At 36.4% G+C, this 16385-nt stretch overlaps 1 protein-coding gene across 1 annotated transcript in view; it reads left to right on the top strand.

Moving 5' to 3' along the window:
- Positions 1-16385, top strand: part of VTI1A (vesicle transport through interaction with t-SNAREs 1A) — a 368440-nt gene that overhangs the window by 89303 nt on the left and 262752 nt on the right. The window lies entirely within an intron of this gene.

The raw sequence follows: 16385 nt of genomic DNA, 5'->3' as shown, positions 1-16385 counted from the left end.
TCCTGTTTTGTTTTTTAAAACCATGAACAGAGCCTGCAATCAGATGTGAAAATGAAAGTCTTAGTAAGCAGCCAGGCTAATGCTCATGTTAATCTTATCAGCATTAGTTACCACTGTTCAAACTTTTGGTTTGCATTAACACTAGTTATTAGTTTCAAGTAACACGTGCCTAATTTGATTCCTAAAATTGTCAACTTTAAATGGGCAAGCTTTTTATCGTAAATGTTTTATGCAGGGACTATTTTTTCACATGGGGAAATACCTACTAACACCTAATAGACATCCAGTTTCTTGTAATTTAGCTAATCTTTTGTTTTGTCAAGTATAGAATATAAGTAATCTATTTTGTGTATTTTGCATAGCTCTTGCCCAGTACATAAACCATAAAAATATGTGATCAACAATATTTCCATTAATTTTTAACAATTTAGTTTCCTAAAAATATTTATTTTGGAAGACCATGTATAATGAAAGTGATTTTAAATAACTTGCTTTATGAGTGGCCAGTGTCTTTTTTTACTTTGGGATCATGGCCAGCCTATATTAGCTAGATGATACAGTAAATTCTGTGGAAATAGGAAAAATTCTAGCAACGCTGGTGTTATACTAATGGTGAAAAAACAGAAGAAAACCACAAACTCTCCCAGGTTTTTGAATGTGGATAGTTCTTCTTTCTGAGGTTATCAACAGACTGGCTTTCTGACCTTACTGGAAGAAAAGCGACCTTTTGTGTGTTTTTCTTGTTTTTGAGTTTACCATTGGCTTGGGTTCTGGCTCTTCTTTTTGTGATCTTGAGCAAATTACATAACCTCTCTGAGCCTCAGTTTCTTCTTTAATAAAAGCAAAATAATATTACCCATCTCAGAACATTCATAAGAAATAATGATATATGTTAAAATGTTTTATATGTCTTAAAACACACATATAAATATAACATTATTAATGTATAGTCATTGATGGTATGCGTAGAGGCATTTATCTTTATCTCATAGAAAAGAATTTTTCTTTTTTTTTTTTATTTTTTAATTTTTTTTATTGAATGGTAACTATGTACATTAATGCACTTCTGGGGTAAGAAAAGAATTTTTCATTGTGATTGAAATTTATAAATATTAAAGGAATAGGAAATAAATTGTATTACTTTGACAATAAATGGTATTACTTTTACATGTTCCTTGGGGAACATGGCACTGTGTCTATTGAACATGACCATCATCAAAAGGACCTTCCTGGACATTGGTGAGCCACTTTCCATGAGGGACTGGTTTGAATCTGGGGGTATTCTTGCTGTCACGCTGATTATAGGGCTTGAGTGGCTGATTGGGCTCCATAGTTGGGTGTCTTTTTCTCTTTCGCTGTATTATTCATATAGCTCCCTTCCACTGCTGAGGGAGGCCATCAAAAAAGATCACAGATCCCAGAGGACCATGCCGTGATTAGATAGGATGTATTCCTTTTGGTATGTACTAAAATAAAACATCCTCATCAGACTTATCAACGCAGCCAACATAGAAAATGCCAATTTAAGAGTGTCCCATAAACTGACCTTGGACTCCTTGGACTTTTTAGTAAAATATAATGGTAGGTTGATTATGAAGTGCTATAAAAGTAGGTGTTTATTCATCCTATCAGCCTTATGAACTTCTTGCAGGGTATAGAACCAAGTCCTGAAGGAACAAGAACATGGCTCAGCTTATGCCTCGACAGGAGCCACTTTGCTTGCTCATTTCCTTGGATGAGTCTGAACATGGATTGAGAAATGACAAGGCAGGAGGAAGCATTTTCTCCCTTGCTTCTTCCTACATGAGTGTGGAAGGAACGCCCTGGGATGGGCACCGTGCTGCTTTTGTACTTCCTGCCTCCCTAAGCCCCAGCCTGGTCGTGCCTGCTCAGTCCACAGCTCTGCGATTTGATTGTGATGTACAATTAGGATGCTCATCATTTTGTTATAGTAACAGCATCTCTCAAAAGGAAAAACTCACAGCACTTACAGGTTTCTTCTTCTTAGAAACTATGAGATGTAAGGAGGAAAAGATGAGGAAGAGCTAGTATGACTTTTGAAATAGCACAAAGAAATGGGCTCAAAGTATTGGTCTGAGAACTGGTTCTAGACCACAGTAGTTTTTATCAGTCCCCTACAAAACGGAATAGGAAGTAGAACGTAATGACTTTCTATAAGGCGTATTTTATTAATTTACAAGACTACACTTCTAAGGTGAAGTTTTTCCTATTTGGGGGTGATAAAAGACAGGATAGTTTTGTGCTATGATAGAAATAGTAGGTAGAAGTTACATACTTTTTTTCTTGGAAAAATAACAAAATTTGGCAACCCTATTTTAAACCCTTTGAAAGTTTACTTGACCACAAAATCAGGAATTATGGCCTGCTGTCTTGAATTGGAGGAAGAGGGAAAACCCCCATTATCTGGCCCTGTCATTAATCAGCTGTGTGACTCTGAGAAATCACTTAACCTCTCTGCATGTGTTCCTGGACTTGCAGAATGGAAACTGTCACCAGATTCTATCCCATAAGCTTGTTATGACGTAAAATAAGGTTGTGTATAGTCAAGCATTTAGAAACTCAAGAGTGCTCTGTAAAAGTCATTTTTGTAAGTTGCCATCAGCAAAAAGTGTTTAACTTTCAAAATTATTGATGAAGATTTCAACAAAAATCAAACTTTTCTATTCATTAACTTTATGACCCCAGTTGACAAGTACTATAAAAGAAAGTTATATAAAGAGTAGAATAGAATGCATATTGTTTTGATCACTAGTATCTTCCTAAGCGAAAATGAAATTCATCTTCTAGAATTCTGGTGTAGTAATTTTTGACATTTTAAAATCATTTTGTCAAGTAGGCAGTTACTGTTTCTTCAAGAACAACTACTCATCAGAGGGTGACGTGTCCAGAATGTGTGTGAGAAGAGTACATGGTTATTTCTAAGTGTTGTTTACGCCCTGATATGCAGGGATCATACCAATTAAGATTCTTTCATAGATCCTTCCTATTTGAGAAAAGTGAAGTTACAAGTTAACTGACCGAACACCATGCTGGTTGCACAAGCATGATGGCTCGATCAAGTTTGGTGTCTCTTTAAAGCGTTTGTCCTAGAATCTGTGAATATAAAGCAGCTTGCTTTTCTCAGTTACTATGAATAGTTGTGACTTTTAGCTGTGGATGTATTTTGTTTGAGGTCAGGGACTTAATACTTAAAACTCTGGGTCATCTACCCTTTATTCTGAAATTATGATTCTTTTTTTTTCTCTGAAGTAAATATCCCAGAGTTACAAGGGAAAAACTAATAGAAGTTATAATGATTAATAAAGAAATAGGCTGAAAGAGAAATTATACAACAGCAGAGATGCAAGGTTCCTTCTCTCTTTTTAATATGTGAGCAGGTAGTTTAATACACTCCTGAGGGTCCCACCCTGTACTCTAGATGTGACCAGTGTACCTGGCAGTGCATCTCTGGAACCATGAGAATTTGTCTACAAGGTGTAGCCTCACATCTTTGAGTCGTGATCTGTACCTTTTGCTGAACCTGCTCCCACCATCCCTGGGCACCGAGCCTTATGAGTAAGCACCATTCCTCTCAGTTGTCACCACTGGCCCCCTAGCCCTACTCTCCTCTTTGGCTGTTGATCTCTCTGCAACAGGGTACCATACTTCTGCCAGTCTCGCTGCAGTGAAGAAGAGGTTCTCTGTCCTTCACTTGGGGTGCTGTGTGTTTAGCCGCTAAACATCCGTAGAACTGATAATGGTGTTTGTTAAATACGTAAAATGGGCCACACACTATTTTCAGTACTCTGTATTCATTATCTGTTTAATCCTCACTGCAGCCCTATGCAATAATTATCCTTTTTTCATTCTACAGATGAGAAACCCAGGTACAGAGAGATGAAGTAATTTATCCATGCTCATAAACCTAGGAAATATAATAGTACAGTTAGGCCATCTGACTCCATATCCTTAGGCAATAGACCACTCTAAAATATGAATGGATTTCACCTATCTATCTGGATTTTCCAAAGTGGTCTGTTGTAGTCCAAATATGTCATGTTCTCACATCTATTAATTTCCCTTTCATGGAATTAATTCAAAAACTAACTTTTAATACAACGTGCCTTCTGCTGAGAATCCAGTAGTGAACAAGATAGGTCAGGTGCCTGTTCCCAGGCAGACTGTATATTGGGAGAAAGGGATAGGCAAGATGAAACAGACATTTTTTAATTAATAAATTAATAGACAAGACCATTTCAGATAGTGATAAATGAAGCAGGGTATTAAAGAGGGACTGAACGAGACTCTGCACCGTAGCAAGTCTCCATCTCAAAACCCAAACCAAAAAAAAAGTAACCGATGAATAAGGCTACCTTAGGTTGTCTAGCCAAGAAAGACCTCCCAGAGAAGGGTCCTGAATGCTAAGTCTTAAATGGTACCAAGACGCCACCTATAAGAAAATCTGGACACATGGTTCCAGAAAGAGCAAGCACAGGGTCTGGAATGAGAAGGTGATTGGAATGTTGAAGCAACAGAAGGAGACCAGGACAGCTGGAGTGAAGTGAGCAAGGGGGAGTAGGACATGATTAGATCAGAGTCAGGTAGGATGCAGGTGGCGTGAGGACGTGGGACGTGAGGAGGAACCTGGATTTTATGCTAAGTAAGCTGTAAGGAGTAAGGAGTCCATTGGAGGATTTTTAGCTGGCAAGTGGCCAGATCTGAATAGTGGAGAACAGGGGTTATAGGGGGTGGCAGGACAGAGGAGTAGAAACTAGGAGACAGGTTAAGAAGTTTATTAGAGTCGTCCAAGATTTGGTCCTTTTACCAGTTGAGATTACTGATGGAGGGATTTGATGGCAAAGATGCAAGAGAAATCATAAGCCATTTAAAAGATATTTAGGAATAACAAGTTTATAATTTATCATTGATTCTTTTAACAATTGGCATGATTCCCAAAGATTCTTCCTTAAGGGTATCCCTAAAACAAATCTGGACTTATATAGTCTTTGCACCACTGGCCCCCTAGGGAAAAATACGGACTTACTCCAGAATAATTCCGTATTACTCACCTTGTCTTTGCAAAGACTAATAAGTCTGTATTTGCCCCTTGTATTATTGTATTAGTCTGCTTTATTCACAGAAAATGGCCAGTCCCCTTAGGTCAGCAGTAATGGACATTTGCGATTATAAATCTGGGCTGAAAACCAAGTTTCTGAAAATATTTTATGTGAAGAATGATGATAATGGTACTTGTTTCCTAGAGGTCATGAAAGGCACAGCAAAATAACATATAGAGAAGGCTTTTATAAATTGTCTCATGAAAGTATGCAGTTTTTTTTATTCTCTGATTATCTTCGCTTTAGGTAAGTTCTGAGTATAAATATGCACTGTTATGTTAGTTAATTTTGCATCAGTGAAAAGAGGAAATGGATGGGTTTCTTCCTCCCCAAAGTAGAGTTTAGGACCAGATGCATCAGCTTTCCCTGGCAGCTTGTTAGACATGCAGGATCTCGGGTCCCACATCAGATCTACAAAACCAGAATCTGCCTTTATAGCAATATCAGCTGTGATTTGTGTGCACATTACAGTTGGGGTAGATACTTCCTTTCCAGTGCTAGTTAATCTATGTTTATGTGAACTGGATGAAAGTCATTTCATTGAATCTCGTATGCCTGTGCGTGTGAGTATGTATATGTATTTAAAAGTGCAAAAATTGGGCAGGTAGCTAGGTATCGTTAACATGTACACTTCTGTGAAATAATAAATATGGCTCCATCAGTTAATTTAAATATTGGCGGCACTGGATATGAGGATCTTATCTAGATGCTGTAATAACTATTTATCTTACCTTAGTTAGGAAAATGTGCCTAGGCATTACTTGGCAACTGAAATAGCTGGTAATCTTTCCAGTCACCCAAAAGGAACTCATTATACCACTTTATTTTTGTCAGAACACATATTATCCCAATACTTAACATCACTCACATTCTTTTTTAGAAGGGTATATTTATCATAATTTCCAGTGTATCTTGTTTCATTAGGGAAATGCAAAAGTAGACTTGCTGAGTAAGAATAGTGAAAATGCTGTATTTACAAGTTCCTTGCATAAAAGAATGTATTTTCCACTCAAATCTTATTTATTCTAGAATCAATATAGGAGATTCCATTGCTGTTTGGGGGGTTCCTTAGGAGTCCTATTCTTTTCTATAAAGATTATTTCTTTTTAAAAAGTAAAAACATGAATTTTACTTCAATATGGATTACACTTCAATAGATAATTGTATAGTTAGCTAATTTAGGCTGCAGACATTCCCCATTTTAGGAATGTACTTCTACTGGCCAATTTTACATGGCGTGTTCAGATTATTTTTACTTTTTATGCTTAACCTCATCAAAATGTTTTCATTCATTTGACCTAATAGAATTAGCCACAGAAACATATGGAATATTTTCCCTCTTCAGGAAAACAAATAATTGTTAGATTATAGCACTTTACTAAGAATGGCATAATTTATGGGCATCACTCTACTTTGCCTATCTCTTTTTTTTCTTTTTTAATTTTATTTTTTTAATTTTTTTATTGAACGGTAACTGTGTACATTAATGCACTTCTGGGATACAGTGTGGGGTTTTCACACACAATCCGAAACACTTCCATCAAACTGGTTAACATAGCCTTCATGTCATTTTCTTAGTTATTGTGTTAAAACGTTCATATTCTACTCGTAGAAAGATTCACTTGTACCCTTGCAAGATAAACCACAGAGGTGAACCCTCGAATTGCCTATCTCTTTTTAAAGAATTCTTGTAGGAAAAGCTATCAAAGTGGTATATGCTTATGTTTTAAAAATCAAACACAATCCGCTTCATGTTTAGAACTTTTTAAAGAATCTTAACAAATGCATTTACATTTTGAGATGTCTCTCTTTATATCTTTATTCATTTCAAAGTCTTTGCTAAGCTACTGCGGGAGATTTCCTAAGCCTCTCAGGGTTCCATGAAGATTTGGGAGTATAAAAGCACAACACTGTAACTTTTTCATATTCTGTTTTTTATTTTAACTTACTCTCTGTAGAACTCATTCAGAAATTTCAGACGATTGTGGAGCTACCCACTGAAGCAAAGCTTATCAAACTCAGAGCCAGTTATTTTCTTTATCATTTCAGGAGTTTCTCTCCATCTACGGACATTTTCTCCCACTTCTACCTCCTCCTCCTCCTCATATCCCCTTTCTTCTATTCTTCTTCTCCCCCCAGCTTGCAGAAATATTTTGAGTGTTCACTATGCTTGGTACAATGTAACAGTTTAATTCAAAAATGTAAATCCTCGAATGTATTAAATTTATAATCTACAGAAAAGATTAATGAATGAAACAGTGCACAGTAATCTAACATAAGGCAGAAAACTATTTGTGAAGATGTGAGCTAGCTTGGAACTGAGCTAACATCTCCTGTAGGAAATACCAGACTCCTCCCTCCTTTACTGGTAAGTCTTTTTTTCCCTTTGGCAGAGTCTTACTCTGTCTCCCTGGGTAGATAGAGTGCTGGGGCATCATAGGTCACACTAGCCTCAAACTCCTGGGCTCAAGCAGTCCTCTTGCCTCAGCCTCCCAAATAGCTGGGACTATACGCCTGGCTAATTTTTCTCTTTTTAGTAGAGACAGCATCTTGCTCTTGCTCAGGCTGGTCTCAAACTCCTGAGCTCCAGCAGTCCACCTGCCTCAGCCTCCCACAGTGCTAGGATTACAGGCATGAGCCACCGAGCCTGGCCTGAGAAGTCATTTTTAAGAACCTCTCACAGAAGAGACCCCCAAAGCATTCACTTTGTGGCTTGTCAGAGCTATTATCAGCTGGTAGTAGAATAAATTTCTGATTCTCTAATGCATTGTATTAGTGAGAGTGGCATAAGGTTATATGAAAGAAAGTAAATATTGCACTTCACTTGTTCAACAAAGTTTCGTTGAGCCCTACTGTATATCAGCTGCTGCAGGGAGTCAGCACTGGAAAGACCAGTAAGATAGCAGCATCCCGGGTCAGCCAGGCAGAGAAGGGTACAGCCCCGGACGCTGATGCAGATTATTAGCTTCAGTACCTTTGGTTTAGTGCATTGGAATTCAGAAAGGTATTACTATGTCCAAATTATTTTAGAGAGAAAAAAATTCTGTAGAAATACTAAACTTATTGACAGAGACAATGATCTCTCCCCCACCCCTCCGAAACCTGCTCTCCTGACAAAAGAGAGAATTATCTCTGGGAAAAAATTCTCGATTCATTATTTTGGGTGGTAGGATGTTTTCAGAATTTTAAAAATAATCTCTTCTTGAATAGGAATTTTTTAGATGCCAAGAATTTCTTCACTATGTCCTATGAGTTTTTAAAAGTCCGCCCCGTTGTACAGATCACCATTTTTATTGTGTAGTTATCATTTACTTCACGATTAGAAGCCTATTAAAGTCTTCCATGTCCAAAAGCGGTGATTCTGTTCTGAAAAGACTAGAGGAGATTGTCATTTGGGGTGAAGCTTTTAAAGCATATTTTCAAGTTGTGTTTAAATTTACTTTGCTATGTTCTCTGAGGGATTGGTAAGCTCCATAGTGGTAAGAAAAGAATGTCGTTTAAACCCTATTTGGAGAACCTTCTCCTTAGGTGGTCCAAGTGAATTCATAGAGTTCATTTTTAATCCATTAGAAAGCATTATACTCGTTTTTAAAGGTGTCTTACCCCATAATACCTCTCACTTTTCCTGTTGGTTTGTAAGATACACACGAAGCCATTCTTATTCTTTGGCATCTCTGTGAGTTGAGAAAAAAGAGTGATGACCAAAGCAGATCGCTAAAATGCCAATTTACTTTCAAATATTACAGTGAAGGACTATTAAGCTTATGACCCTGTTGCACTGTATGTATATAACTTTCTTTGGAATTTTTTTTTTTTAATCAGGTTTATTTTCTCTTTGAGTCTGACAGCTAGTACCCAGAAGTTTTGTTATTTTTTTTTTTTTTAGCAGTGTTTATATATTTAACAGAGTTTTCTGAGGTGAGTGCTACAGAATTTTCACAGCATGGGTTCACATTGGACTAAGACTTTGTATACGACTTATATCAAGTGAACACTTGATGGGCATGAGCTTTAAAAATGACTTTTTTTTTTTTTTTTTTTTCGAGCTCTACATTTGAAGCTTTCGTCTGTATTTCCTGTTGGGCTACAGTGTTTTCCAACATTGCCACGGGAGAACAAAGTTAACATTAAAAAACAATTTTTCATTGAAGAATATGTTTTTTCAAGTAAAGTCATTATCAAAGAGGCTGGCGTGGTGGGTCGTCCTTCATGGATGGCTCTGTGCTGTCCCCGTGCATCTTAAGATGTAAACGTTAAGTCGTAGCTAAATAAATATCGGTCTGCGTAGGGAGAGGAGGAAACCACCCTAAAGCCAGATAAGGAAAAAAGCTTTCAAAACAGTTCCTTTTGGAGGACAGAGAAGGCAGGGTGTTGAGGAGTCGGCCCAGCATTCCCCTCCGTGTTGCTAATTTCATTGAAATCAATCGCCAAAGGTCCTCACCTACATTAGAAGATTGGCATCTGCGTTCACATAAAACACCCTCACAACGAAGTTAACTTTATCGCCATTTTTAAAGTTGTTTGCAACTCGTGGCACTTAAGCAGAGCACAAGTGGAGCCTTAACATTTTACTCCGCAAACGATTATCGGGCCCTAAGAAATCCGAATGGGGTTCATTAGACTCAGATTGGGCTTCAGTTGATCTCTGATATAGCAAGAAAAATACGGCCTTAAATTAGCATTATTAGCAAAATTTGTTTTTGGAAGGAGGATAGAGAAGAGTTTCGACCCCAGCTGAAAGGGAGGAGATTTTATGTAAGTTGGAAAGTGAACAGGAATATCTTGACACAATATTTGCAGGGGAAATAAATAGCTGTAGATTCCCATAATAAACCTAATAGCATACAGCAGTGTTTTAAAAGCAGAGTGGGGGAAGTATTTAGTCTATTTTCTTATGTCTAGGGAAGACTCAGAGGAGATGGGGAAAGGAGAATTGGGTCAACCGTGAGCCAGAGTCAGGCTTTGGGGAAAATGTGTGATTTATGAGAATTTCTAGGGTATGTCTTAGGGCGTATCTAACATTCATCTCAGTGATTAAGTATACTTAGAAGCGATAAGATTTATCTTTAAGACCTTTTCCATCAAACTTTTTGCTGTTTTAGAGTAACCTTCACAAGTAACATATCCATTAACAGTCAGATGTATAATTATTTTATTTAATATATTATAGTGGCTTTAATATTTGAAATCATAAATGTTGGTGAAAATATACTATGTGCTAAAAATAACAAGGATACTGTAAACAGTAGCATTACGTATTAAATTTTTCAGACTGTTTTTCCAGGTTACCTCATTGTATCAATCAATAAATTACCTAATCCACAATGGAAATTATTTGTTCAGATTGAGTAGACTGATCCCCTGAAAACTTCCCCTAATGCCACCGACTTTCACCGACCAGAATGTGCATTAAATTTCAAGAAGGAATCAGGACTTCTTGTTTCAGTCTTCCTCATTAGCATATCTTTAAATCATCTATACTGTTCATACACCACTCTGTGCAGATCTGTTGATGATTAGGACCTGTTATTGAAGAAATAAGCATGCAAACAATGTGTTGAAAGAAGGCTGTGCAGATCTGAAGGATGTACTAGTTTTTCCTCTCTGGTGTTAGTTTGTTAGCCTAGGCCTTATACAGTCGTCCAAATTTTTCATATAGGCAAGTTAAAGAGATTGACTGGAGTGACTTTGTTGCTATGAAAAGAGACCCTTTTTTTAAACCCCAGGACTCTAAAAGGTAAGCATGAAGATGGACCAGAAATCTCACTGCCTCACCGATACTGCCTGCCAGCTGTGAATTTTCTTACTACAATGAATCCCTTCATTTTTATTGCTGTGTGCAAGGTACAGCGTTTCATTTTTCTTCCTACTTGGGCTTCCTGTAGAATGCACACCCCATATAGTTCTTTAAATTCATACTGTTGAGAGAACAAGTAAGTCTTTCTCTTCTCTCCTTTGTTAACTATAAACCTTGTGGAGCAACAGTTCTTTCGTGCCCTCCGTAAGTTGCTGGCCGGTGCTCAAATTAAACACCGTAAGATTATCAGCAGGTTACAAAGGTAGAATATGTCTTTCTTTTCTTCATTTTTGTATAGGGTTGTCTTGATCTGGAAAATGCTAACAAATTCAAACGAACTTACGGTCTCACACCCACCCCTGATAAACTGGGAGTTCATGTCTTCCACATAAAAAGTAGTGAAAGCACGGGTACAATTTCTGTTCTTCTTTGAGGATTAAAAAAGTCACACATATGAAATGCACAGATATTATTTTTTAATCTAAGTGCCAACTCAGATCACCTACAGTAAAGGAAAAGGGAATGTACATGGAGTTTTGCAACTAGAAAGATATGGGTTCAAATCTTGTTCCTGCTACTTAGTAACTGTAGACCTTGGACAAGTTCCTCGACCTTTTTGAGTCTTTATTTCCGAACATATAAAAATCCCTACAGGTCTTCTGTGTGCTGATTGTCATGAGAAATAAATGAAGTAAACTATATAAAACACTCAACACAACATTAAGTCCGTTATGGTCAGTCCGTAAATGTTAGTTGCCATTTGTACTAATTTGCACAGCAATTCTAGCTGCTATAACAAATAAACCCCAAGTACCCCAATTGCTTGGCACAGGGAAGTTTATTTCTCACTCTTGGAACATTCTAGTTTCCAAGTGAGCAGACAGCCCCTTTGTTATTCAGAAGTCCAGGTTCTCTCCCACCTTTGGGTTCTGTCCTGCACTGGGGCTTTGGAATCCTCTACATTGAGCCAGCAGGTGGCAAGAGTGAATGGAAAAGACACACCCATTTTAAAAGCCCACACCTATTGTACCTACACGCCACTGGCAAGAACTAGTTGAATAGTGCCACCTAGATGCAGGCAGGCTAGGAAATATAGCTGCAACTGGATGACCATTTTCTAAACACAGCAGCTTTATAGTAAATAGGAGAGGGAGGACAAACATGGGTGCGGCACAGTTTATCCACCTCTACCATACTATTTATTTCTTGCCCATTTCACTGTCTCATAAGCAATCTTCTAAAACCCTAACTATTAACAACAATGGGGAGAGGTAGAAGAACAGATGGTTGACAGGCCAGGTCAGTGGTTGTAACCTTCTAGTATTTGTAGCAAGTGAGACTTTATTTCTCTTTTATCCAAGAGTTCAATATCATTTGCTTTCTTTTCTTCCAGGCATTATATCTTCATTTAATTCTCAAATTTATTTTACTTAGATATATAACAAAAAAATAATTCTGCTGCATGTTTTCATCTAAGTGGTGGCAATAGCTACAACTCAAACATTTATATATAAGGTTTCTAAAACACATACTGAAAAGTACATAGCAGACCGTCTCTTCTCCCCAGAGAGTCTTAAGAAAGCATGGTGATTAGGGACAAAGTGGATTCTGGAGCAGAAAAAAGACATTAGACAAAAAACAAGGAAATGGGAACAAAGTATGGACTTTAATTAGTAACATTGTATCAATATTGGTTCATTAGTCGTGACAAATGTGCCATAGTACATTAGTAAAAAAATAGGGAGAAATGGCTGTGGAAACTGTCCATACTATCAGCACATTTTTTTATAAACCTAAAGCTATTCTGAAATTAAGAGTTTATTTCAACAAAAGGACATTACAGCTATTGTAATCTTTATATTTATTAAGTATCCATAGTTTGATATCATCATTGCTGCAGACCTGGCCTCTCCTTTTTAATGTTTCTTTTACTGCTGTAGTAATTTTCCCTTTCCAATAACTAATAGGACTGTGTCTGTGAAAAGCCGTCTTGCCCAGGTTTTGTCACTGGTACATGCTGGGGGAATGTTTGCTGCGTCCTTCTTTTTTCTCTTTCCCTACTTCTCTCTTACTAAGTGCTTCTAGTAAGTTTTAAAAGAACAATAAGAACTTTTATGTGGCTGTTGAAAGGATCAAGCTAATAAATCGCTCAATTTTATGACTCCAGGAAGTACTAGACATATATGGAGACATGGTCTCATTGTTCATGTGGTCTGTCCCCAGCTGCCAGCCTTAAAATGTGTAAGAATGAAGAGACTGTTTTATTAATTAGAAAAATGAGCAGTAGAAAGACAACAGACTATATGGTAATAATAGAAATAGTTACATAGAAATAATGGGATTATGGACTTTTTTTCCCTCTTCTGAATTTCCTCAAATGTGACAAAAATTTTCCAATTAAAGAAGATTTTTTTCCATTTTTAAAAGTATGAAAAATCCTTGAAAAATTATTTCACATTATAGTTTCTCAAATGTACACACACATACAGAGAGAAAGCAAAATTCCATAAGCCAATATCATGAAGAGACCAAACACTTGTAAAAACATAATTTTTACTTATTTTTGTTTCTCCTTATTAACTCACCTTGTTTGATACTAGGATTTACAAAGAAAACTCAATGTCTCTGAAAATTCTACAATAAAAAGCCTGAAAAAAAATTTTTTTTTAAACTTCTTTGGCCTATTTCTTTGGATTATTCCGGCTTCATAATGGCAGTGTCCTGGTTTCTGCAAACACAACTGTACCCATTTCAACAATATTCATATGTGAAAGGAAGTCGAAGTTCGAATCCAGATTTGTTGACCCTTGAGATCTTATATTGACCTTAGTAGGTATTAACTTTTCAGATCAATAAAGAGCGGTTATTGACCTCAAAGAAAAGTCAATATCTCCTTGTTAATTTGCAGCTTGAAAATGTTATACATTTTGTTCTTCATTATTACCCTACTTATTTCAGCCTTAAAAAAAAAAAACAACTGTCTTTACTCTTTCTAGTAGAGATAATAATGTCTAGATCAGCATTTTACTTTTGGTGTTTAAGAAGATAATCATTGGACATGGTAATCATTCATGACTGGAGGAGATACATACCGTTCAGGAAGGTGAAATGTGCTCAAGTGTATTTTATTTACTGTAGTTATTAACATTTGAGAAACAGTTTTAAATAATATGTAGCTCATGGCAAGAATATTCTGACATGCACAGATGAGAAATGAAAAGAAAGTTAAATTGGAAACAAGTGACCTGAAAAAGAGGTCGATAATGTTCTTTTTTTCTGAGTATAAATGGAAAAGATCGTTGGAGATGAATGTTTAGCATATACTTTTCTTGTGGATAAACATTTAAAGCTTTTAGGGCTTCTTGTGTGGGTTTGAATCGTAGAGGCCCATGCTTCTAAAGTTTTATTAAGTGTTCAAATTTTAAGTATTGGTAGAGAAGTAGCTTCTCACATCATCATTGTTTTGTATATTAACAAGGAAATGTCAAGTTTTGCATAACTTGAAATACCTTGGAATTGCCTGTTGCTGAGATTCAAATGTCAGAACAATACTTCTGCACATATATGACTCTGATATTTCAACTCTAAAAACCTCATAAATGATTCAGTATCAGTTTGGTCTTGTTATGATATAACTTTTAAAAGAGCAGAGTGATTTCAATCTGGCTTCGCGAGTGGTAGTCTCATTTAATGCAGCTATAAAGCACTAATCTCTTGACCCATTAAGGATTCTTAATTGGTTTAATTATGTTACCATTTTGGCAAAGAATTTGAGTTTTCATGAGGATTCTTTCAGTATCTTCAACCAGTATAAAAGTAAAGCTATTTCATTTTTGAGCAACAGAATTGTCTTGTATATTTTCTTGACTTTTTTTTTCCAAGAGATGAATGCCTTCTAGGACATAAATGATATATAGAATCCCAATGGCCTGTAGAAATAGACCTATACTATTAACTTACTCTTATGAAGTTGCATTTTTTAAAATTAAAAGTTTTAGACTGTATTAGCCTTGGGGATAACAAACTTGACTTTGTCATTTTACACAGAAAACTGAATCTTGATGTCTAGTCCTTATTTGTTGTTAATCGTTTTAATTTTTTAATTTAAAAAATCCCCACTATTGTTGACCATTACTGGTATATGAACATAGTTTGAATAAAATACCTTCACTAGTTTTGTAGTTTTACATTAGGTATTTTCCTTCTTATCTTGTGGAAGAAAAGCTTTCCCCAGGGGAACTTTATTACTTAAAGAGTCTTATTTTCATACATATTCTTAATAGCCTCTTTTACTTTTTGTTCTAGGAAATAAAATTTTGTCAATTAAAATATATCAACATTTCAGTACGATAAAATTGATATGTTTGGGTCTTGCTATTCTAGAAATAAAAAATGCCACTAGGGTCACAGCTTGGAGTATGTATCTTGGTGCATTTCATTTTTCCTATGCTAGGAGATTAGTGGAAAATAAGCTCTGTAAATTAAATTTTATTGCAAAATTATCTTCCGACGTTCAGCAGCAAAGATAATATTGAATGATAAGACTGGAGTGGATTTTGTATAAAGCAATTACAGCATGAAGACCACAATCTGAATAAAAAATATTGCTCAAGATTTTTTTATAATCTGTAGAAAACATCATTTCAAAATGTGTTTAAAATTGCTTCGTTTTATGCAGGTGATTAAGGTATATTGGAGTTTGAAAGTAGCATTACAGAATAATTTTAAGGACCATTTCTATATGGTGGGAAGTACAAATTACATATGTTTTTTTTTTCCATACTTGGACAATTGTTATCATTTCAAAAAGTTTCTCCACTCCTAAACTTTCAATAAAGCTTGCTTTATTCTGCAAGCCTATCTCTCTCTTTAGATTACTGCATATGAAAGGTAAGATCGAATTGTTCACTGTGGATTTTACTCTCAGCTTGGCATGTGTAGAGAAGGACTTCTATTCTGGGGCTCCATCATGTACTTGAAGAAGCATCTGGTGTTTTAATAACTTTGTTTACACCTCAACTCTTTAAGTTCAGCTTTATATGGCAATTACAAACAGATAGAAACAAAGACATTATTCTTGAATTAGGTAGAAAATCCTTGGTTTGAAAGGGCTTCCTACAAGTAAACTTGAAGAAAAAATGTCATGTGTGGGTGTGTGGGCACGTGCACACACGCCCCCCTTTCCTCAACACCAGTTCCTGTGTGTGTCCCGGCCTGGTGGTTCTCCTTCCTGACAGTCAATCAGGGCACATTTAGTAAGTGCCTAGTGCAAGCTAGTCAGTGTCACAAAGTATCAGAATGGTGGAGACAGGGAAGTCACAGTGTAGGGCTGTAACAACCATTAACCCCCATCCCAAGGAATTGAAAATTCAATAGCATTATACAGCAGAAATAATGAAAAGGATCTGTTTGTCTCCTAATGTGCCGAAGGTCTCGTCATTGTTTAATTAAAAAAAAAAAAGCCATCCTCT

The sequence above is a fragment of the Otolemur garnettii genome, unplaced genomic scaffold (assembly GCF_000181295.1).
Source record: "Otolemur garnettii isolate 467f Iridium unplaced genomic scaffold, OtoGar3 scaffold00021, whole genome shotgun sequence".
Lineage (NCBI taxonomy): Eukaryota > Metazoa > Chordata > Mammalia > Primates > Galagidae > Otolemur > Otolemur garnettii.
The sequence above is the reverse complement of the archived record's forward strand: the minus strand, read 5'-3'. Positions and strand labels throughout refer to the sequence as shown.